The sequence below is a fragment of the Coturnix japonica genome, chromosome 8 (genome assembly GCF_054131305.1).
Source record: "Coturnix japonica strain WE chromosome 8, WE-NBRP24, whole genome shotgun sequence".
Lineage (NCBI taxonomy): Eukaryota > Metazoa > Chordata > Aves > Galliformes > Phasianidae > Coturnix > Coturnix japonica.
The window spans coordinates 15,292,976-15,318,431 of NC_140670.1; the positions used below are offsets into that span (position 1 = coordinate 15,292,976).

A 25,456-nucleotide genomic window follows, 5' to 3' on the forward strand; every position below is an offset into this window, starting at 1 on the left:
ACTTGGTTTAGTGAATAAATCTAAAACAATAAAATCATATTTATTTCCTCCGGAGAAGATCACGCCAAAAATGAATGTTTGTCTTTTCTGACCTCATCTTACACAGTACTTGAAGTTTGTATTGAAAGGACTAAAGAAGAAGGACTAAGTAAAAATGCAGGCAAGGGCAGGAACTGCACAAACAGCACAGTACTCTCTGACAGTGTGTTTTCAGGGTTCCTTCATACAAGGGGACAACATCCACCTGCAGGTCAAAGGATGAGACACTCCTGAAACTCTCTGTGGTTCATAATATCCAGTTGGACAAGAATTTTTGTCTGTGTGCCTCATCATTCCAAACCTCAAACAGGGATAAGAAGTTGTGACATGCTTGGAATTAGTATTGCATAATTACAAATTTTAACTAATATTGCTATTATTACTAATATTCATACTTACAAGCTAAGAGGATCTTTCAGTTTCGGTAAATCTGCTTAAGGAGGCACATAGCTCTTCTTTTGCCCGTACACTTTCAACCTCAAATCCTGTTAAGTGGGATTTATGTGCTTTTGCTTCTAGTACACAGTGGGAAATCTAACATTACATTTTGTACAACAATTCAGACAACTTCTATCTTGCTGTTTACATAGTGTAATTTATATGCTACATCAACCATTATCCAATCTTATGTTAAAAGTGAGAAGAATCAGCAATCCAAATCCCGTCTCAAAAATCATTGGCACAACTCTGCTAATTTCAATGAGGCCTGTAGCAAATATAATCAGGGCAGAAGTTTGTCCAGAATGTTCAAATATTTAAGAGAACATTAGTGGCTGCTTCTGCTCTTTGTTTTCCTTGGGCTGTGATGTAGACTCAGGGGACTTGCCTCTGTATGATACTTACTTATACTGGGAATAAGAGGATTTTCTAAGATTTAATTACACTGAGTTCCCCCCACAAACTAGAAGCTGTGGAATGGAAACTCAGTTATCTGCTTTTAAGCAGGATCATAGAGATTAAAAGGACCTAAGAAAATATTGTGCCCGCCCTCTTGCAAAGGCAGAACACCATCCCCCTGGAGAGGATGTATTAGACATTAAACTTATATTCCACAGAACAGCAGCCAAAAAAGAATTTATCAGAGGTGGGTTGACCCATGAAATGAATGACTGGTTATAATTTTGTGACATTCAATTTAGAACAGAACATTCTGGCCTTTGTAGGTATTTTCAGCATTATCCTCTTGTTTCCAGGCTCTGAAATGCTTCCTTCATGTAGTGAGACTTGTATGATGAAGAATCATCCAAGCCATACTGAAAACATGCAAAAAAAGTACGCTCTACTTTTAACACAACAGAAAGGAGTTTAACAGATCTCAGTATTACCATCCATAAATTCATGTGCTTTAAAATCCTGCCTGAAGTTACCCCTGTAAACTGTAAGACTGTTAGTGCTACAGTCTGTGCTTTTCTGTGCTGTGCAGAAAATCTTCCATTTGACTGCAACGTATTCCATAATCAAAGGCTTTGCATCTCATCCTGGACAGCCTCATATGAACAGCTCATCATTAGTGGTGATGAGAACATAATTCATACAATTAACATTTGGGAATTATATTTTATGTTGTTATTGACAGAGCATTTAGAGGAGATGGCTTTGTCATTAGGCTTAGTGACTCTCAGAAATAAAGGTGAGAACAGTTTGTAGCTATTAGTAGGCTTCATCTTGTTTGACTTTTTTTCTTTATTCATACTATGAACACACAAAATGTGTTCATTTTACAATTAAGTACATACAAAATGGTATATATTCATTTGGATGTATATCAATTGTATGTATATATTTATATATTCACACCTCTTCTACAGTAGGGCTGACATCAGACAGACAGAGCTCAAAACCAATTGTTCTGTTACAGAGAAAACGTTTGTACATAGCCCTGGTCTCCACACATGTCCTACTGCCTCATGGTGCAAAGCTTGAACATTCATTGCACTAAAGACTTTTTTCTCCTACCGAGCTTGTCCTGACAAAGTTTCTGTTCTTTTCCACAGAAGACTGACTGCCACAGGTGTGACTAGCTGGCAAACATCCCACATCCCAAGGACTGCTCCTTGGCACAGCAAGCTGCTGTGAGCACTTCTCTGGCAACTTACAGAGTTCACAGCTGCCCATCAACAGCAGCTTGTATGCTAACTCTTCTTGGATATGTACTAGACAAGTTCACAAGGCAGAGTGCTAGCATTAAGATGTTTCTATGCAATTTAATCTATGCCAGTGTCCTCACATTGCAGCTTACTGACTAGTTAGAACAAGTTGCTCAGCCTGTCTTGGAGATGTGCCTGACCAGAGCCACAGATAAGCAAAATTTGCAGATGCACACAGAACTGGGATTGTGTGGAACCTTCCAACTATTGTGAGCTGCTGAGTATGTGGGATCCAAGACATTTAATTATATTCATTGCATCATATATCTACTAGGAAAAGTATCTTCAACTAGTGTAATTAATTAACTGTGCCTCCGTGCTACACCTCTTGCTCTCTCTGTATTAATCATACAGGAAGTGTTGTCATCCCCCTGATGATCATCTCCTGTTCTCAGTATAGCTTAAATGATACTCTAATGAGTCTAAGTTCTTGCTTTGACACATACTGTGTTAACACATGCAGCAAAGGGGAAAGGACTACACAAAATTCTCTGAAGGAATGCTCCTGAAAGGTAACTTTAACCACTGTCAGCTTAAAAATAAATCTCACATATAAGCTCTGATTTAAATTTGCAATTAAATGTTCTAGAAACATCACTTACAAAGGTTGTTCTGAAAGTGATGCCTCCAATTTGTTTCTGTGGAAAATACAACAGATACAAAAAGGACAATAACACTGTGTGATAGAGCAAATTCTCAGCTACAAAACATGACTTTTCAGCATAGTCACCACCATTCACTATGCATTTTAGGAGCCTACAAGGCTATCTGGAAAACGGCTTGTCTTTCATGTTGCTGAAATGCACCACCCGCTGCCTCACTGTGCTCACATCCGCTGTTTGGTCTCCATGAATATTCAGCAGGTGCCACTGAGCATCAAGGGGTGCCATTTTTGCTGGGTGAAGGAATTTCATGGTACTCCTTTGTTTCACGCGTGCTTCCATGTCAGACACAGTTTTGTCAGTCTGCCCCTCTGCTGCCATCTGTTGCACAGCAACAAAATGCAGCAGAACGTTGCTGGGAAGGTTCAGCCTCTACTGCCATTCCACCAACATAATGGGCCAACATAATAATAGGAGGCATTACGCTTGGAGCAGATATCGTATTTCATATCAAAACTCTCAATGGGCATTTTCCAACTTTTTAAAAGAAAAAAATAAAAAAGGCAGATAATGACCAGTGCCCTTGAAAAGCAGGAAAGCATTAGAGGTATTTGCAGCCCGAGTTACAATGAACATTTTCACAAGTCTACAGTGAACAAATAAATGCATGAAATAACAAGAAATTACTTTACAGTTATAAGTTCTTCTCTTAGTGCCAGACAAAAATAGTTTTTATTCTTTCCTCTTCTAACAGGGCTTACCGGAAACATTTATTTCTTGGAAATCTGGACAGGAAAGACGTGACAATACTATGAAAGACTAACAAACATCTAAACTCTTCTCTTGCTCAGACATGAGCCATGGGCAACACTTCTGTTTCACTCCTGATCCCTGCGTTTGGAGCTGGAGAGAACAGTACAAGGAAGGCACTGAGAGCACTGAAAAAAGCCATCTAATAAACAAAAAAAGGCTATCTAATAAACAACAAAAGGCCATCTAATAAACAACAAAAGGCTATCTAATAAACAACTCCTTGTTTATTCTGCAAAGCATTTTCTGCAAAACATCCCGCCATAGAAAGGGTAAATAAGGACTCTGTAGACCTCCCTTTCTTACCAGGGGAAGTTCCTGCCTTAAGCACCAATTTCATTATATATTACTGGAAAAACAAAGTGGTCCAAGCAAAGAAAAAAAAAAAAAAAGAAAAAGAAGAACTTTCTGTTGAGCAGCCTAAGGACAATCTATGGGCCAGATCGCACAGGAACTCCTTGCTCACAGATGCTGTACAAATTCAATTACACTGAAGAGTGCTTTAGTCTAACTCCACAGTGCCTGGATGAATGAATCAGATGAATAATTACTTCCATATTCTATTATAAAAGCAGTCATATTATAATGGGCTTGAAGCTAGCATGGATTCAGGGCTTCATTATACCTACTCTCTCTAAATCTTTCTCTTAATTATCTCTGGTCCCCAGGAGAGGGTTGAGGCCTTCTTTATTTGCTCTCTCTCCCAACATAGTTGGCTTGATTCCCAAAGCGAAAGACTGAAATGGAGTACGAAGTCACCAAGAGTAAATAAGTATCCTTCTAAATGCACAGATAGTTTTTGTATTATTTTAGAAGTGATAGAAATGTCACGGCAGCAGCTGCAGCACATTCTATTGTTCACAGAAGAAACAGCAGTTGAGCAGACACCTATATACACTGTTCTAGTACGCTGTGTTTGTCCTGGGCAGAACAAAAGGTAGTTTGTTTGACAAAAGCAGTCCAGTGTTCTGGTTATACCTTACACATCTGGTACGGTATTGAAGATAAGCCTGAATGATCAGAAGCTGGTAATCCTGGCATATAGACATACATCTTTCAGATAAAGAACACTGGCAACAACTCATTTTGTGTACATTAAAAAGGGCTCAACAGCCAGGTAAAAAGAACTACAACTTACAGAACTGTTGGGATGCCTCCAGGGATTATCACAATATCTCTGAGATCTTGGGAACGCTGAAATACAAAGGCACAAAGGACAGAGTGTTAGCCCTCAAATCTACATGTTACTGTCAGATAAATGAATTATACTGTTCATTGAGGTTCATTAATACCAACAAGGAAGTATCAGCTGTACAAGATAAGGGCATTCCCCCCCAGGTCATCTTCAGCCTAACTTTACATGCACAATCCCAAATTGATAGGAAAGCAGCTCTTTACTCCAGTGAGCTCAAAATTTGTTTCCCAGGCACCACCAAAACTACTGCTACCTGAGTCAGCATTGTACCACCACACTGCACTGCTAACAGGAAAACTACGTGGTACAAAGTGCAGCTAATGCAATGCAAGGAATGTGAGCTAAATACTAGTACATTCAGAAAATCAAAACATATTTATTCAACAAGTGTTCCAAACTCTTACAGATCTAATTTCTGCCCGCATTACCCAAATAGATGGTGCTGACCATGTGATGCTACAGGTCTAACCTGAGCAAGCCCAGCTGTGACATGAATTACATGCAAACCTCTGGTAGATGTGACCACGTTGGCCTGCTCCCTTTAGCTACAGTCATATCCCACAGTGCTCACACCATACTTTGCAATCGTTAGGAATTACACACGCTCTGCAAGCACACTTCATTTGCCTCTGGCAAAAAGAAGACATTTATATCCAGGCAGCTCCATCCAGCAAGCTGCACTGCACCGGCTTAGGGCACTGATCCCATAATAAACTGCTTTGAGTAACAACAAGGCCAGGCCCGCACCTCGGTGCTGACACGGCATCCTCGGAGCTCAGCCGCCCCACAGACACATGGCATCACTGCTAGCTCCAGCTCCAGCCTGCATTCTGATCCTTGTGGGTACAGCTGTAGGGCTCCTCACCAAACAGAGTTAGCTCACAAGCTGCGGATCTCCTGCCTTTTGTGAGGGGATGCTACACCGGGCTGCCCTGCCCTACCCTGCCCTGAGGGACACGGCCTGAGGGAGCGACCTCTACACATACGCTAAACTCCCTCCGTGCTCTCGCGAGAGAAGCCGTCCCGCCTCTGTGAAGATGGCCCCTCTCGCGAGAGGCTGGCGGCGCGGCTGCTCGTAGCTATAGCAGCGGGAGATGAGGGCGGCCGAGGGGAGGGAGCGCTGCGTGTTGCGGCGGACGGCGGCAGGTAGGATTCACCGCCCCGGGAGGAGGCCGGGCTCGGGGCCCGCTCCACGCCCCTCTCTCGCCTCGGCACGTCCCCGCTGTAGCTGCGCGGTTGTGGCTGTGGGACGGAGCGCTGCCCGCAGCGCGTTCCCTCACAGGGAGCTGCGCGGGGGCAGGAGGCCGAGGCGGGCAGGCAGAGGGGTCGGGCAGGCAGAAGTTGTTTGCTTCTCCTGGATTTGATTCCGTTTGAAGGTCTTTGGTGAGGAGGAGGATTATGTGTGGGGATTTCGAGGATTACAGCCCTAAATATAAACCACGCAGAACTCACCTTCTGCTTTCAGAAAGTTGCAGACAATGGTTTTCTGGCAGCTGCTGCTGAGAGCTTTAGTGCCTGGTTGTGAATGTGAAAGGAATCCAAGGAGCTTCCCAGAGTTCAGAACAAATTCTCAGTGTTAAAATCATGAAAATACATGCATGAAATTTGGGAAAAGCAATCATAGAATCTCTCGTGAGGTTTGAAAGAAAGAAGTATGTGCTGCAAACAGACCTTTGTGGGTTTGTGTTATTCTTCAGGCTTGAAAACAAATCCAAGACTCAAAGTTTTATTGTACAGAATACACGGAGTTCAGTAGCAGCTTTGGAAAACTAGTGATTTAGGAAGGCACACACACATTGATGTGCAAAGGGCTGAACTGAAGCTGGAAACGGTGCTGCTGATGGCTATAAAAGCATTTCAGTCCATCTCTTTCAGTCAGTGCTGGTAAAATTATGTCAGTTTTTCTTTCTGTTCTGGGTTAATAGTCTATTTTGGGACTGTCATCATGAGTTCATTAAAAAGGATAACGGGAGCTTAAATCCTTCTTTATCCAGTCCTGATGATGTTATTAGGCATTAAATCTTCAGTGATTTTTTTTCACTGAGAGTACATAGAAGAGAAAGTATTTGTATTTCTCAGTTTTTAGAGTTTCATAAGAATCAGTGCTGCCTAAAGATAAATAATAGTGGCAGAGCTCTTAGGTACCACACGATAATTACAGGAGGTTCTATCCACAGTGGTCACTATTGAAGCTGCGTTGTATTTGGGAGCTGTGTAAACGTACTGATACAAAGAAGGGTTGCTGGTGTTCCAAATGACTTACAGTGCAACTGTGCAAAATGCAGCAGGTGATGCTAAATGTAAACTGAAGCAGGAGGCTGAAAGGGGGGAGGAAGAGACATAGCTGTGAGTTTTTATTATTGTGTGCTTGACTTAGTGTTCAGATCCAATGGAAGTATGTTGTGTGAGAGATGTGCTCGGTGGTGTTTGCAGAACTTAATCACCTTATTGTTTTTCTCATGTAACTTCTTCATGTGTCCTTTCCTTTTATAACATGTTCTACTTGCATTCGTTCAAACAATTCAGTTTGTTCAGTGAAATATTCTCCTTCATGCCTTTGTCCAATCTTTGCTTTTTAATTTATTTTTCTATCAACAGCAGCTGCAGTCGCCATTCCAAAGTTAGTGTGTATTTCCATCATTGAAGGCCATTTCTTTGCACAGATATGAATGCTTGATCGCAAGAAGAGCAGCAAGCAATCTTGCTGGTGACTTTGGAGGAATTTTAATCATCTTGCACAAATCTCTCTCCTTTCCCACTAATTGCAAGTCAAGTAATTGACAGTCTTTAGTCCTTTAGATTTTGTCTTCATCTGTAGGCAGCCCCCTTTCCTTGGGCCTGCACCTTCTGAGGCTGCAAGGAGGAATGTCTGGCTGCAGTCTTGATCCTTCCTGGGTCACGTAAGACAATAGATAGGTCTCTTGCTGTTTCTTCTGACGAGCAAATTGAGCGTGTGGTCTTTTCCTTTCCCTTCTCTTTGTTATGTTGCTTGATGCATGGTGTTATCTGTTCTGTGACCTGAGAAAATTAAGTAATTTAGATGAATCTCACCAGGCTTTGTCTGTGGGACGTGGGAAAAATGCTTTGCTGAGGTAGGATATTGCTCACTTGAGCAGTTTTGATTCAATAGCTGGATGTGATCCTTGTGGGTCCCTTCCAATGTGGGATGTTCTATAAATCACTCAGTTGCTTAACTCAGGTGCAGTGGTTCAGTTGGGACATTGACCTGTTGAGGCTTTCCTGAAGGTAAATGTTTCGTTTCTGGAGTTGATGGAAAAGGTGGGTAAAACCTTGGTATATTAACAGCAGAGTAGTAGAGAAAAAGAAGTACATGGTAAACCTGCAGAGCACTTACTGTGATTGTCATCAAACCATTAAGAGGACATGGAAGAAGCTAGATGTGATTTTAAGACTTAAAGCCTTTTTTGTTCAAACTCTTAAAGTATGTGGAAAGTAATGGACTAATCTGTAAGTTTCACATAAATGAAAAACATGACTTCTTTAGTATAATTCACAGTAGGTTCTAAATAAATCAGGATTTATAAGAAATGGGATTAAACCCATGTGCAGGAAATAAATTGTCAATCATTGCTCCTACAAACATTTAAACATTTGGGCTACAAATATGTGGTAACAAAGTGGATGTTAACTTCAGTGTTTCTATTAGAGAACATTCTCTGCCTGTTATCTTCAGACTTGGGAAGTACGTCTTTGGATGAGATATTGCATACATTTTCTTTGAATGCTGTGAAATTTTAGTTTCAGAGCCTCCATATTAGTGCGTCTTCTTAACCTGCCTTCTTTAATTAAGGGAAAGCCCTGAATGCCTTCCAGTTGTCAAAGAGTTAATTGTAATTGGGTATTTGGGAGGCAGAAATCACTTATCCAAACAACTAAGTTATGATACAGGTGGTGTAATTTTCACTGTTCTTCCGGTGCTTCCTGCACTGGGGATGGGATCCAAGGAAAAAGAAGTTGCGTATCAGGCCGAGTTACTTTGCTGGAGTGAAACTGTCTGCAGGAATGCAAACTGTAATGGGGAATTTTGAGCTTGATGGGAAACAGGCAGAACCTGACAGAACAATTTGCAGAGGCCAAGACTGTCAGATGGCAATAGCTTCCTTCATTACTGACCAGTTTAGATTTGAACTAGTGACCTAGGGGTGAAAAGCTCAGTATTCCATTACCCGTCCTCTGATCTATCCATATGCTGTCTTGTTTAAAGTCCCTGTAGTCATCTTAAACAGAACGTGCAGTAAATATTGAGCATCATTTGCACTTGTAAATGCTGGAACACTGTCCATTCAATTTGTCTGCTGTGCATGTGAGGACGTGGCAGTTAAATATAGCAACAATTTCTTACACTCCCTGGCTCTTCATGAGAAACCCTCATACAAACCCATCCATATGGCAACATCCAGCATTATCTTAAAACCATTAACAAGGAACCTCTTGCTGCCATTAACAGGAAAATGAATCCGCACAGCTAAGTAGCATACTGGGAGTTATTAATAACTTGGGCTGATGCTAAGACAGTGAACTTAAATGAAATATCATTAGGAGCTGAGTCACCCACCAACTCTTCTGCGTGTCATACCCAGGTCCGAACTGATCTATGGAGGACTTCTCAGCATATCATCATTGTTGTACATTGACTTCATTTGTTCTTCACAGCGTATCTTAAATGTGTTCGATTCTATAAGAAGTATAAGGGAAATTATTTTGTAGATTTCATGAAATAAATTCATCAAAATGTTCTAAATAAGCAGTAGGAGAAAGTAATTTTTCCACTCGTTCTGAGTTAAGGTGTTTCTAGGCAACCAACTTAACAGGATGAGGTTAAGAAATGTAAATACTTCTCCACGTTGTTCTCAGTTTGTAGGGTTATTAGAACAATTACTGTGTGCAGGTCATGGCTCCCGTGAGCTGCAGAAAGAATAAAATTGACATTCCTATGTATTTATGTCTTCTTATTCCTTACCCTTTTTTTGCCATAGTAAGAGAAAGCGCTGTGAACAGTCTGTACTGATTGACCTGCCAACAATCAGACCATCTAGGGGGTGAATTTTCCTATTTCTCCCTCACTAAAAGTGCAGATCAGTTCTTTTACTGTACCTGGAATTCTGTAGTTCTTACCACTCCTTTACGCTGTACTCGTTTTCCAAGACTTCTGTCACAAAAACCAAGTGTCAGGTGTCTGATTCTTAATTTTTTTTCTTTTTAATTAGAGGAGTCAGATTATGAACATTTAGACCTTAGCTGTGATTGTTTCCCTCTTTTGAACATGTCTCCAAGCATGAAATGATACCGATTTGTGTTATGGGGAAGAGTTCACTGAACTGTGGTTGCCTGTAAAAGGATGTGAACCGTGATGATCTTTTGCTTAATTATTCTGCATGATGCCCTGGCTTGCTGTACTCTGCTGGAATTCTTTTGATGTGTAGATTTGATCAAGCTCACGATCCTTCAGATCTGAAGGCTGAAATTACATTTTTTCTTTTGGAATTGCTTGTCCTGGTCATCTCTAACAATCTGGGGTTTGTTTGTTTGCTTGTTTTGTATCAAACTCGGCTACATTCCTCTCCTGTTTCAACAGAGACAGCAAATCTGTGTTTACTGCAGACAGCTATTTTTTTATCTGTAATTAAGCTGATAAAATGGTATAAACCTTCTTGGCACAAAAGCAGCATTTTTTTTGAGTATATACATTGCAAATAAGCAGTAATTAATAGCTGTGCCTAAGGTTAATTATGCCGGTGACAGAAGCAGATAGGATGATCTGTAATAAATGACAACTGATCACAAATGAGTGTCTTGCCTAGAATTGGTTTTTGTGGCACAGTTTGGCTTAACCACAGTTAGAACAGCACATTGCACGCTGTGTATGGGGAGCAGTTTGTTTGCAGATCAGAAGCCTTTGGGTAAAAGGAAACTTCTAATCTGCATGGAACTTGGTTCAGCATTTTGCTTTCTTAAGAAAATAGTAACTATCTTATTAATTATAACAGCTGTGAAATGGAAGTGGGTATTTGTTGTGGATAATGTTTGGTGCGCGTAATTCTTAGATGTTATACTTAAACGTGATTTATTGTGTTTTGACATTTGAAAGTAATGAATGGGCTAAAAATATGAATGAGTGATTCAGATGTGGGAGACTGTTTGAAGAGGAGGATTCTTCTGTAAGTGTTTCCGTGAAATGTTAAAATAAAGGTATTCAGGGAAGCGGTCAATGAGAGCAGAGTGTCCCAAAGCACAGGATAACAGCGTTCTTTCTAATCCTTCTACCGCTTTTCTCAGTGGAATGGATCCATAAACAGCAGCTAATGCACAGTAGTCTGTGGCCTTTACTATGACATGGAAGCAAGTTAATGTCCTCACTAGTTCTGTAAATGATTCAAGAAAATAGGCCATGGAAGGGAAAGAATTGTTTGTGTGTCCTTCTTGCTCTCTGGAAGTTTTTCATTATGTTCCACCTGAGACGTGCTAATAAATACACAGCAAATGCTCATAAAACTTGTAATTAGTAAAGTACAGTGTTCTCTGTCCTTTGTGTTCTTTGTTATTGTTTGGAAACATTATGCAGTACTTATTATAGATGACATGCAGAGTTTGTGTACATTTGAAATATATTTAAAGAAAAAAGAGATGCCAACAAAAACTTCAGAATCCTTTTTATTATGGATGCTTTATAGACTTGAAATATAGAAGTAATGACTGTATTCTTAAAGAGAGACAGGAAGGAATGTTGTGGTGTGAGCCTGGCAGTGCTGCGGGCTGAATAGCAGTTTGCACTGGAGGTGCTGTTCAGAAGGTCCTCAGAACTTGTTTCAATTCTGTAGGCCACACAACTTCCACTTAGTTTTCAGGAAAATCTTTAAAATGCAGTTTTAGATGCTGCTCTTAGAAATGTATCATTTCAGGAAAGACCAAGCATGTAGGGAACATAATTTTCCTGTTAGCAAAGCAGTATTAATATCATCGTGTCTTTTTAGATAGCTGGGTTTCAGGATGGGGATGAAATACGTATTTTTCTTAAAGCATCTTTCTGGGAGATGCAGAAAGATAAACCAGTCAGTCCCTTTAATGTTAACCATTATCAGTTACATTCAGCGATACAATTATCACATAAATTATTTGCCACTTGTTTTTCTTTGCTCGTTTTTTGCTCTCAATCAGTTCTCCGCTGCCTGTTTGCTTGGTGTCACCTGAGCAATTTCACTGCGTTCAGTCCTTGCTGGGGTAGGAACTGGAAGCATTCACAGACAAAAAAGGCCAGCAGAGCAGGGAGTTTTGCTGTGCTAATGATACTGAGTGACGTTTTCAAGTCGAAGTTGCTTTACTTGACTGTGTGCTGGGAATGTCTGAGGGCAGAAGCGGCAGAACTGGCAGGATCTTTTCCAGGATTTATTCTGCAGATGTCTTTGTGAGGGTTTGGAGTGAAAAGGTGGAAAACAGCTGGCTCTTGTGGTGTCGTGCCCAACTGAATTGCCTTGCTCTGCTCCAACAAATACAGCCGAGCTTCAGTGTCAGTTAAGAGCATCACTCACACATCTATGCAACTCTTATTTCCTCTGATAAGGGAAGGTAAGCACTGTTCGTATGGGAGTTAGGATTGATAAGTCCTCATCAATGAATTTTTTTAACCTTTGAGTTATTTTATCTCATGTCTCTGTAGTAAATCGAAAAGTATTCAAAACTGTTTGAACAGAACTTCAAAGCCTAAAATAAGATTTCTATTCAATCATAACATGTTCAGACACCCTTCGATATTTATGTTATTTGTGTTTTCATAGCAGAAAACATGAAGTATCTGAATGGTTTTACTTCAGATTTAACTGTCCCTGGCTGCTTGGGAAACTTATTCTGCTTGCAGTTGTGCTTTTTTCCCCCTGTCTCTACCTCTCCACTTCATTTCTATGGTATTCATGAGAAAGCACAACATTATTACAGGTTGTTTATGGGTTTTCCTCCCTCTTCTTATTCCTACTTGTCTGGAATTAATTTGAGTAATGACCAGAATGCTAAATGCCAGGGCCCGTATTGTTTGGAGAAGATGTGAATTAATTATTACATTGTAATTGCTTATAGTTGTGAATGGCCGTAACCGGTGTTCAAATATTTGCTTCAGTATAATGAATTTCTGTGTTTACTTCAATGTAACAATGGAAATACAGATCTTGGTTCATTTTCAAAGGTGTATCCTGCATTTTAATGAGAGGTTGGACAGTCTCTGTCCTTGGAGGATTTCAAGACTCAATTGGATGGAACCCTGAGTAACTTCATCTGACCTGACAGTCATGCTCTGAGCGTGACATCAGACCAGAGACTTCCTCTGAAGTCCTTTCTAGCTTCAGCCTTTCTAGCTTCAGTTATTCTGTAATTCCTGCTTACTTCTTCATCACGTTCTTCTTCAGCATTTGTTATTATTTAACAGTACGAGATGATGGTAAAGCGAAGTAATAGAAATTAACACAATTAATGTATTTACATTCTGATTACTATGGCTTTACTAAGAGGTTAGTACCAGCTGAATGTTACAATGTCCAGTTACCTATTTTACGTTTCAGCCTTGGCCTTTGCTTTTGGAGGAAGATCACATCTCTGATTCTTGTTTGTGCCTTTCTAAAGACAGCTCTAGATTCAGGGTCTGGCTTAGCGCAGCCACTAGTGCTATGAGGCTCTGTTCTGCACAGCCACTCTACTTCACCGGACTATATTGCACTGAGGTAGATGCTGGTGATGTTTTCTGCTGAGGATGCTTTAAATGAGAGCCAGTTGTTCTCTGTGCATTGTGACAACTGTAAAGTAGTTTAAGAAATAATTTGCCTCACATTTCCCCCTCTGTTTGATTGTGAATCTGTTATTCCTTCCCACCTTGAGGACTGCAGTTAGGTAGGCAATAAATAGAATTTTGGTGTAGAAATGATTGCTTGAAATTTCTTCCCTCTCTCCATTCATATTGTCTAGAGGTATAGTTATATCAATCTAAGATTTATATTACTATATGATTTATGTTACTATATGTTACTATCCTGTGTTCTAAGAAACAACAAGGAACAAACAAACAAAATAAGTGACCTATTGAATACAAAGGTCAGTGCTGTCAAACTAAAGAGCATCAACCTGTAAAGAGCTTTTGGAAAAACTCTTGATCTTCAGGAGGGTGATAAACCCGCCATCACTGTTAATGGAAGCCTGACAACATGAGGACCATCTGTTAAACTGACCAGGTCTGTCTTTAATCCTTCATCTCAGGAGCAGTTTCCCATCTCAGAAGGAAAATACTCCTCGTATTTGTTGTAGTTTCCATGGAAATAAATAGAGGCATTGCTTTTGCAGGGACCTACATAGTAAAAGCTTAATAGTGTTAGCGGAGCACTACACATACAAGTCTGGACAGCACCAATATTGCAACACTTGAATTCTGGCTTTTGAAACACGGTAATGTACCTTTTTATAATAATAGGAACTTCCTGAAAAAGCTATTGGTCAAATAGGTACATGCGTCCTTTTTTTTTTTTTTTTTTTTTCCCCTCATGTCTTTGCTTTTCAAAGCAAAATCAAATTACTTAATAGTTCTTGAAGTGTTCAGTGCTGTTTGCTGCTGTAATCATCCAGATCGCTTTGGAGACAGAGAACAATCTTCTGCCTCAGCGTCATACACTTATGTCTTTTGATTTCTGAATGTGAGGAGAGAGAGGAAGCGTATGCATCTGTTTGTTACTTATCTGCATGTTTCTTGGAAAATGCAGCGCCTTTCTCTAATCTTCTTTTGACTTATAGTCACAGCTTGTTTATCTTTTGGCCCTGTTGACAGATTGCTACATTTCAAGTCATCGTTTTGAAAACTGGAAGTTGGAATGAGAAAACTGTATCAAAGCCAAAAATCCGTGTAATGTTTTTATAAAGCAACATGTCTCAGTGGAGGAAATATCACTATTTTTCTGTAGTTATAAGGCAAAATTGCTTTGGTAATTCTTGAGTCATCAGGGAAAATTTTCCTCTATTGCTGTAGATACAGGAGAAATTATATGAAATTTAGAGCAGGATGAAGTAAAGCAGCATTTGTGATCTTAATATCTGTTCTGCATCCACAGCTTGAGGAAGGCAGAAGTTCCTCTAGAGGGAATTTCTGTGACATCAGTGGCTGCTTCAGCCTTAGGCTACAACTCAAGTTTGAAAATATGGACATTTTTTATGTCTGGAATCTGTTCTCTTGTGCTTTCTGACTTGTGAATTTCCCACTGAGCAGAATAGTAGGAAAATGTGTTTGCTGGAACCTTCTAATTTCTAGATTCATCCAGGGTGCCAGCGCTGAAAGCTTGGTGTTCTAAAGGATGAGGGTTTTGTCACTTGGCTGCTTATTTAGCTGTTAGGTTTTGGTCAGAAATGTAACTTTGCCTAGTAGAAGAGCTGATCAGGTGAAATTGAAATGGCACAGATTTTCGAGATGCACTACTGAAAAGCGATAATATTATTTAAGTAATTGGGAGATTAATTTTCTAAGCTTACACATTTAGACTTTATGCTGAGTCGGCCTCATTTATTAAGTATGGTGATGTAGCTTGCTTACTTGGCTCTTTCATATACTTTGAAGTAAGTAAAGAAAAATACAGAGAGAAGCAGAAATGAGGTATTTTGGCTTTTAACGTTTGTGAGCTTTTGTGCTGAGTTTGCTCTTCACATTTAATTTTTTTTTCTGGACATCTCAGTGAAAAATCAAGAGCCACTGCTATGAGTTAGAACAAGAATCTGCTTAGTTCATTGCCTTGCACTGGTAGTAATCAGTGAAGAACTTGGAGGCTGTCTTTCAGTTCACTCATTTTATGCTTCTGAAGCTCAGAACTTCCACCATTTATTTATTTATTTATTTATTTTCCCTTTTTTTTTTCCTTTCCCCACTGATTCCCTCCCAGAATCGCTTTGTTTTCAAGTTTTATGGAGTTCTGTTCCCCTCTTTGCCCTCAGTCTTATGGCAGAGTTGTAGACAGTCATTCTTTTACATTTATATACCTGTTGCTATCGATGTCCATGTATTTGGAGCCACCTCCTGTATTTGATCCTACCTTCCTTATTGTGCACTGATAAACTGGTAAGTGACAACAGTGAGAATGGTTATCTATGAGTTGCCTTGCTTACTTCAGGAAGGGCTTTTGGTTAGTGTTCCATCACTCATACTGGTGAGGCAATGTGAACTGTGACCTAAAAAGTACCAGGGGAGAGATTGTAAAATACAAGGCAAATCTAGAATGTCATCTCTTGTTAGCCATGTGGTTTTTGTGGTTGGTTGGATGGTTTTTATTGTTTCCAGCTGGCAGCATAGGGATATTCTGAACTGGTACCTGCATCCATATAATAATTACGCATTGTTTCTTATGAGCCTGTCCTCTGTTAGCCAGCCTAATCTTTTTGAACTGAATTGTATTTTGAATTAGACATCTTTCTGCGGTAGAGAATTTCAGTCTGTGATGTATTGTAAACTTATTCCTCTATCCTTGTTTTTTTCAACTTCTGGTCTCACAATTTCTTTTCTTGGCAGGTCACACTATTGTGAAATAACACAGAATCATTCCTGATATCGTAGCCCTCCCTCGTAGACTCCCTGATTCTCTTCTTAATTATCTGTTCATCTTCTCATGCTGCATGTTTTTCAGTTCTACCTTAGTATTTCTGGGCTGAAATGGCAAGAATTATGTATATGTGTGAGAGCAGAGCTTTAGAAGGGTAATGGCTTTATGCACACACTACTTGTTAATTTTCTGTGTTCCACAAAGGCCTCTGTGAGGTCTGTCTATGGGATCATGTGACCTACATACAGTCTTTGATGCATACCAATTTTTAGCACAATTACCCGAAGTCTCTGACTCCAGCCTTGTTCTTTGTGGGAATGTCAGCCATTATTGGGAGTGAATTTGTGCTTAATGATCCCACACAGCCTTTTAGGTTCCTTGTGGAAGGCGGTTTTAGTGAGGCAGCACGTTGTCAAAGTTCTTCTGTCTTTGCCCTGGCTCTCGATTAATTCTTGCTGTGCCCAATTAAGCAGGGATAATGAACATCTGTGTCTTCAGAAGTAAGAATGTTGGCAAAAGTTGTGTTTACTCGGTAAAATAGAAGCAGGTTTTTTAAACTGATCTGTGGAAGTTATCTAATTTTTTCAAGTCTAATAAGTTTATGCTTTGCACTTTCAGAGCAGCAAACTTTACAGCTGCATAACTGTTGGCTTGTCTAAGGGTAAGTGAATGTAAGTGAGAGCAAGTTGACAGGTTCAGTTTATTTGCATAATGCAGGCTGTTGCATAAGATAGAAATACACTTTGTTTCTTCTTATTTCAGTAATCAGGTTTAGTTTGTGTTCAAACAGCTGAGCATGGGTGGGTTGGCATTAAGAGAAAGATGACAGTGCTTAAGATTTTAGAGGAGTGGGCCACTACAACGGTAATTTCCACTGTGCCTTTATTATATCACTTTCTATTTTGGTTTCCCCCATAGATTGTGTGCAGGTATTATGCAGGCTCACTGGGCTGGGGATTGACTTCTTTTTATGGTACTGCTCCTTCACTGGGATGGATGTCCAGAAGCAAGGCTTTCTCTGGCCAGGAAATGGCTGAAGATTTATTCATTGTTATTCATCATCATACAGGCAGCATTCACTTGCTGCCTGAAGTTTTAAATTCACAGAGATAAAGTCAGCTCTCAGTATGTTTTTTCACCTTTCGTTTTTCTTGGGAATGCTGTGTTGTGCCTTTGGCCCAGAGGTCTCAGCAAATTTACTCTAGCAGAGTATTACGCAGGTAAGCAGAATGGGGATGGACACAGGCTCGGCTGGAAGATGTTAGCATTGAACCAGGAATAGAATTCTGGCTGTTCCGGTGCTGTCACATCACTGGATGGGTGAGAAGAGGAACCAGACCTTATACTACAGAAATTGTTTCTTCATGTGAGGAAGGTTTGTTTATTTTTTCGTTACACGAGTTCTTATTAATTAACAGATAATCCTGTTAATGCCTCTTGTGAGGATTATCTACATACAGGAGAGAGTTTAGATTCGATTCAGAAGCTGACCTGCATTTTTCAGTCCTTCTCTAGACACAGCTTAATCAGCAGTAATTATATTAATAGTTATGAGTTCTAACTCTCTCTTTCTCTCTCTATATATATAGAGGCAGGATGAAGTTGAGCTAAGATCAAGTGGAAGCAAACATAGTGAATAGAGCTGAATACAGATAGTAAATGGGTCTGAATTCCAGGATGGTTGTGAATAAAGCACAAAAGCTAATCCTATAGTGGACTGGTGAATTTGATATAAAAAGAGCTATTAATTTTTTTCTAAGCTTAAGGATAATGTTAGGAGCTTGCATCAATGTCTCTTCTTCTTATTGTTTTCAGTGGATGGATTTTCAATGAATAGAAATCGCTGTGACATACAAAGCAGCAGTGGAAATCATGTCTGCAAGGTGTGCCTCTTACATGTTAAATTTCCTGAACACATTAAGTTCTTGAGCTCTCGGTTGGAATTATTGTATTAAGGAAGCTACAGTAATTAGTTTGTTTCAATTAAAAGGAAATCGGACATGGTTATTATTGAGTGTCACTTTCAAAATGTATTGAATGCCAGCCAGCCCACTTTAAATTGGCTGATAAAGTGCGATCTAATAGTGATTGATGTTCAGTATTGCTAACAGGATCAATAGAAAGAACAGTTTCATTTGTAACATTCTTGTTAGTTTCCAGTACTTTCATCTTTGTGTGCCTAAAGCAAAAAGCAAACAAAAACCCCAAATCCCACAAATAGAGGCCTCAGTATTTGTCCTTGTAGCTTTACTTCAGCAGGTACATTGTGTTAAGCTGTAAATGGGTGACAGAATACTTGCAGTGTTGGCCAGTGTTTTATTAAGTCATGACAAATCAGTGTTTTAGCATCAATCTGCTATGGGAGGCAAACCAAGTTATGTCTGGAATAACATTGTTTTCTTTAATAGCTTTGTGTTCATCGTGTTACTCAGATTCAATCAGATAATTTCCAAAAGCTAAATATTAATGTGTCATCTTAGCACAGGTAGTATTTCTGTTCTTCAGTGTTGAATGGGCTCGATTTTTCTCTGCTTTTTAAGAAGCAATACCATAAGATTCTACAGCATGTCTGACAAATGGTGGGCAGTCCTTGGAGGGCTATTTCAGTTTTGAAATGATTTTGCATTTTAACCATTTAGTATGAATTTGCAGCTGTATTTCTCTGTCCTGATTTATTTGGTTAGTTAGTTAGTTGGTTAGTTCTTTATTTATTGTTGGCCTCTACTGTTTATGCCAGGGTGGTAATTTTATTTCTTTTTCAATAAAGAATTAGAAGGCTGAGTGCACACAGAAGCTAAGGAAGGGTTTTCTGGTTTGTATCATCATTGTATGTATTTGTGAAAAGGAAAGAAACCGTTTGGGTTGGTGGTAAATACCCTTCAATAGACTTGAGGGAGCGTTGGTATTGGTCAGCTGGCAAAAATCAGCAGGGCTGTGCTGGAGCTGCTGCTGTCTTTACACTTTTGTCTTCCTGCTCTTTGTTGCTATTTTAAAATAATAAAATTGAACGTTTGAATCGTAAGCTGCCGCATACGCATGTTCTGTAATGAGGCTCCATTATTATGTTTTTTAAAATGTTCAACATTTTGAGTGATGACAGCAAGAAACATTCCTAAATGCGATGGTGTAACAGTGCTGGAATGTACAGAAGGCTCTGCTTGTGTACGCTGTGCAGTCAGAAGAAATACACTGGTAGAGCCAAAACACCTGCAGTATCATCAGTGTTATTTTTAATCTGGTTTGTATTTGCAGTCCCATCTGCAGTGTTTTGCTGAGTACACACTCTCTGTTTGGCCTTTAACTAGAGATAACCACCCAGACTGGAGGTGCCTGCTCCTCCCTTGCACCTTCCAGGGAGGCCTGCTTGGCATGTGGGCTGCTCTGTGCTGTTGCCAGTGTTGTTTTACCTGCATGAGTGTCTTATTTTTAAAGGCAGCGTGATTTGGTAAGATATACTCTATGGCATGTGCTGTGAAAAGTCTCCAGAACATTGGCAGGAGAGAGATGTAAGTGAACAGCAGTTAGCACGAGAAGAAAATAAAAAGCAGGGAGGGAATGTAAGTTGGATGGCATGTCTGAAGCAAGTGTTCTGCTTATGGCATAGTACTTGCACAGGTTGGTTGTTAGGCTGTACCTGGTGAATTGCATCCTGTGACATTTAAAAAAGCAAAAATCCTTTCTGCCCCATTGACCAAAGTGACCTCAGTACCTGGAGCTGTTATTCAAGATGCTGGAAGATGTGAAAACAAAAAGCAGAGCCAGAGAAGGAGGCAGAAAATTATATAGACTGTTTGTTGTCTTCAGCATTTTGAGCAAATTATTGTACAAAACTCATGTAAGCAGTACCAGCCTCTGAAAGACAATGACAGCATGAGTTACGGTTGCCAGAAGTTTAAAAGTAAATCATTACACCAGTTGAATTTTCTTCAGTAACAGGATAATAAGGTCTGTGAATTGACAAGAAAATGTTAGTGAATGTTAGTGTCTTAATGTTAGTTAATGTTAGTGAGGTCTTTGATGCTTTTTTGTGCAATAATCTTAACCAGTGAAGAAATGTCCTGAAAGGAAGTACAGTAGAGTAGGAGTGAAATGTGTTGCATGACTATGCCCAGTGGGTGGCTATTAATGATTGTCTGTCAGAATGAAATGCAGTATTGAATGGTGATCCAGCATGGTCTGCTGCATCTGTGCTTGTTCTGGTTCACTTCAGTGTTTTTATTAATGACCTTGGACACAGAATAGAGAGTGTGCTTACCAAATTGTTTCACTAAAAAATGCCCCCAAACTTAAAGGGAAAGCAGGTATATAGGACACGAGTCCAAAATTCTTTGAAGAAAACAGAAAAATGAACATCTCATTTGCTCAACAGCAAATAATTACTGCTAGGAGAAATAATGAAATGCATGAATACAGAGCAGGCAGCAAGTAAATAGGAGACAGCTCTCAAAAATTCTTACCATTATGGGAGGGGAAGCGTTGCATTAGGAGGGCTGAACATGAGTGTAGCATGTAAAATATAGAAAATCATCTTTTTCTTACAGAGAAGATCTCAGTTTGAAGTACTGTATCTATTTTGGGCAAACCATTCAAGAGGGTACAGCTCAGCTAACCAGAAGCAGAATCATCAAATTACTTATTTAATAAAATATATTTATTTTGTGTGTGTGGAAAATTGAGCTGAAAACAGTTGGCAGAAATAATCTGAATGGGGGAGAAGGAGAGATGTGCAAGCTACAAGACGAGAACTGGGAAGTAGATATTTTTTTCAGTGTATGTAGAAGGCTGAGGGGGAGGTTTTGAAGTGCAAGACCCTGAGAGGCACAGCAAGACAAATCCACTTTCCAAATTATCCAAATCCAAATGTCCAATTAGGGCCTGGACAAGGAACAAAAGATCCTGTTGCTAAAATAACTGTTGCTTCTCACAAGGCATTTTCTTTAACTGTGTTTTGAATGACAGTATTTCAATGCTAGTCAATGCTAGATATGAATATTTCCTGTCTGTTTTTCACATTAGTGATTTTAAAAACTGGACATGTTGTGAATGGAGATGATTTACCTGAGGCAGCACGCTGTGTGCACACCTATGATAAACACAGCCTCCCTACTGCTCGTCCTTCAGCTTTTAGTCTCCTCCTAACTCAGCAGCCTTCATTTTGGTGTTGTCGGTACCTCATTCCATAAGCTCTAAGTACATCACACAAGATTTTCAGCTTTCTCTTCCTACATTATAATCTTGAGAAGCATAGTTAATATTAACTTTTATTTCATTCTCATTTTCATAATGACTTCAGTAGACAGTCCGGCACTTTGGGGACTCAACATATAATTATCATAAGAAAACAAGGAGTGTACTATAGGTAATTGTTTTGTTTATAACATCATTCCCCATTTCCATTGTGAATTTCTCCACTGAGAAATGAGCTAAGCCTCAGTTACCTGAGGCTGTAACATGTGTTGTGAGCATACTTCAACTCTGTATTTGCATTATTATACCCTAGAACGCACTTCTTTAATCATCACAGTTGGAAATTACCTTGCTTAGCAATTTGAGTTCCTATTTTCTCAAACGAAAATAAGTGATTGCATGAGTTGAAGCCAACAGCCGGTGTGCAGTGTAGCCAGCCAAACCTGAATTCAGTGCCTGACAGGGGTGTTTGCATCAGCTTGGAGCAATTTTTAATGGAGCTTTTTGTTTAAGTAAATATGAAGTAAATTCCGTCATTTCAGTGTTCCTTCTATTAACTTGCTGTGTGCTGCTTTCAGTTAACATTTTATTTTGGCATTTGTTTTTGTATTACTACTATATTGCCATTTTGAGAGGTTTTTGTGTGGGAATGTGGAAGTTTCTATGGCTGGACAAGAGGTGGTCTCTAAATGCAGGGGAGCATTTAAAGAGCTGTCTATAAATGCAGGGGAGGTGTCTGATGTGGTAACATCAGGGGCCAAAATGCCTCTAACATCCAAATCTTGCTTTTCAAGCTGGATGATCATGTTCATGTCATTTGCAAGGGAAGTTATAGCTAACATTGATTATTTAAATGTTGCTTTCTAGTTTCCCAGCAAATACATGGGGAAGAACACACAGCTCTATGGTTGTTCAGACTTTGCTCATATTAAAATGGTGTTCCTTTCACAGTTTAAAGCCAGACATTGTTACGCTTAAACTGAAAATTTAGAGCTAACTGTGTGAATCCAGCAAGTGATGTAGGTAGTTGGAATATATATGTTCCTTACTGCAACAGAATGCAAGGTAACGCCGTTTATTGCTGATGAATACTTGGTGATAAAATTATCTTTCAAAGATATGCCAAAAAATGCTGAAGTCTCTGGGATTTCTCCAACAGTAGGCACTGCTATAGGATGAGATGGCTACGTAGGAGGAATACATAATGGAGACATACCATAGTATAGAAAATAACAAGATGTTGCAACCTCATGGACCAGCTCTAAGCAGCACTGGTACAGATGGAAAAACACCACTTAGTGCAATTCAGCTGATCTGAGTGAGAAAGCTCAGGAGCACAGCAGTGCTGCGAGGCTGTGCCAGCCCCCAGGGTCAGTCACAGCTTCTCCTGTGCCTGGCAGCTGGGAGCGCTGCAGCAGAGGACTGCTGGTCATTGACTAACCTTCTTAGTGCTGGGTTCTGTGGGAGTGAAAGATGATGCTGAGCTATGTGTGATGTGAACCGAGTAATGCTATATAGCACCTTTGGTCTGGAGCTGTAGGCAGGGACTAAGAGGTTTGGAACAACAGTGAAGGGCTGGTGGCAAGGTACTCCAGGTGTGCCCTCATGAGAGCAGAGCAGAAGGGGGGCAATCACCTCCCTCAAATTGCTGGCCATCTCTTGATGCAGCCCAGGATGCAGTTGCTCTTCTGGGCCTTGAGAGCTGCTGGCTCATGTCCGGCTTTTCACCCACCAGCGCCCCTGAGTCCTGCTCTGCAGGGCTGCTCACAGTGAGTTCTTTTCCGGGCCTGTACACAGGAAAAGATGCTTGGGGTTGCTCTGACCTTGTACTTAGTGTTCTGAACCTCTTCTGGTTCATGTGTGCCCACTTCTCAAGTCTGTCCAGATCCCTTTGGATGGTATCCATTCCTTCTTTTTGGAGAGGAGGAGGGGAGTAAATATCTGTCACACGCGTGCCACTGGCCACACGCAAGCCATGAACAGGCCACACGTGAGTCAGCATCATGTATCAACTTCAGAAAAGGTTTATTAGGGTATGGTGCGGGAGGGCTTAAAGCCACTCTGCAGTGGTCAGTACAGAGAAGCCTCAATACCAGTTTAGACTAACCACAACATTTGCATCACAGAAGGGCATTTCTCCTCTCAGACACTGTGCAGGAACCTGGTATTTGTCTTTCTTTTTGTCAAATTACAACATTAGGATACATAATAGAAGCTTTATTTGTAAGCGTAATTAAAGCATGGTGTTAATAAGACTGTTACAGAACTATGATTCAAACTTGCAATTTAGATATTTTGAGCCTTCGCTAAAGTTTAAGTCATAGACTTCAACTGTGAATTAAGTGGCGGAAGGTCAGCACTTAACAGCGTAGTGGATGTTGATATACTTCCAGAATGGGATATGGCTTATCTTGATTGTAAGAAAATTAATGCTTGGAAACACAATAGTTGATGGATGTGAAAAATGAAGGTTAATGAGTCAGTCCTGTGTACATTTCTGAAATTCTTGTTTTCTAGCCATGTCTGCTTCCTTGAGCACAGCCCACCATGCTGAGCTGCACTGCTCCGTTAGTGCTCAGCAGTGGGAGGGTTTTTCATGCACATAAATGTGGACTCTGAGACAGGTACACCCATTTTCACTGTAGGGTGGAGTTTGAACTGTCAACTTGCAATAAAGGTAAATGGAATGAGTTAGAAACCTAGTAGCTAGTGCTCTAAAATGACATCTATTTTTTAGGTTATTTATGTTTGGAATACTATCAGTAATTTATTATTACTATTTTTGGAAGTATAGAATTGTAGCATCATAGAATGGCTTGGGTTGAAAAGGATCACAATGATCATCTAGTTTCAACCCCCTGCTATGTGCAGGGTCACCAACCACTAGACCAGGCTGCCCAGAGCCACATCCAGCCTGGCCTTGAATGCCTGCAGGGATGGGGCATCCACAACATCCCTGGGCAACCTGCTCCAGTGCATCACCACCCTCTGTGTGAAGAACGTCCTCCTCTCCTGTCTCAGTTTAAGACCATTCACTCTTGTCCTGTCACTGTCCACCCTCATAAACAGACATTCCCCCTCCAGTTTATATGTAAATATACTTGTAAACATGCAGTGGGGTTTTATTTTCTGTTGGTGTTTTGGAGAGTGAGATGGCAGATTGAAACTCACTAGCGAGCAGCCAGCCCAGCTTTCAGTGAGCATTGTTGCTTGTAATTATAGTGTGGATGTAACAGATCATTCCGTGCTGCTTCTCAGTTTTGAATGAGAGATGAAAGAGCAGAAAACTTTTTTTTTATTGTTTGAGCCAAGAGAGCTGAGGATGATATTTGCTGGTTGTAAAAAGTGTTTGAACATTTGCTGTTTACAGTCAATATGAGTTCAATTCAGATGATTTAACCACTTAAAAAATTAGCATTAGCATATGTCAACATTAAACCATGACGGCATACAAACTTCTATTCAGGTGCATGAGGAACACTGTTGACATGAGGATATAATAGTGTCCCAAAGTATGGCTCAACCAGTGCTACCTGGAGGCTGCCTCTCCAGCGGCCAGTGCTGAGCTGGGTAAGTGCAGGTATAATAGATAATAGAACCCATGTGCAGAAGCAAATTAATAGGGAGACTTCTACAGAACCAAGTAATTGTTTAGAAATAATTCTTTGGGATTAGTTGGCCAGCAAGTGATGCTTTCTCCTATTGTGATATTTGCCCATGATAATCATTTATAAGAGCACAAACAGCATGTGTGAGCACTGGGGGGATAAGGTACATTGCTTGATGCTTTACTGGTGAGCTGCTGGAGCAGGGACAGTGGGCCAGATGTGCACAAAGCTGCCCTTTGGTGGCAGTTAATGGTGGGAGCAGCCTGGTGCAGTGCTGCCACGCTAATGGGAGGGAAAT

General features: G+C 40.2%; 2 protein-coding genes across 11 annotated transcripts in view; one reads left to right on the top strand and one right to left on the bottom strand.

Moving 5' to 3' along the window:
- The window catches only part of SEC24C (SEC24 homolog C, COPII component), a 95,285-nt gene extending 89,478 nt beyond the window's left edge, over positions 1-5,807 (bottom strand). For 2 of the 3 annotated variants that reach the window (XM_085554397.1, XM_085554393.1), the window contains exons 1-2: positions 5,541-5,803; positions 4,737-4,792 (exon numbers count right to left, since the gene is read on the bottom strand). The gene's annotated coding sequence lies outside the window, so the exon portion shown is untranslated. Of the gene's footprint in view, positions 1-4,736; positions 4,793-5,540 lie in introns of all 3 variants that reach the window. The other variant, XM_085554395.1, reaches the window with a different exon arrangement.
- Positions 5,808-5,810: 3 nt separating this feature from the next.
- USP54 (ubiquitin specific peptidase 54) overlaps positions 5,811-25,456 on the top strand; it is an 89,849-nt gene continuing 70,203 nt past the window's right edge. For all 8 annotated transcript variants that reach the window (XR_014948613.1, XR_014948615.1, XR_014948612.1 and 5 more), the window contains exon 1: positions 5,811-5,939. The gene's annotated coding sequence lies outside the window, so the exon portion shown is untranslated. The remainder of the gene's footprint in view (positions 5,940-25,456) is intronic.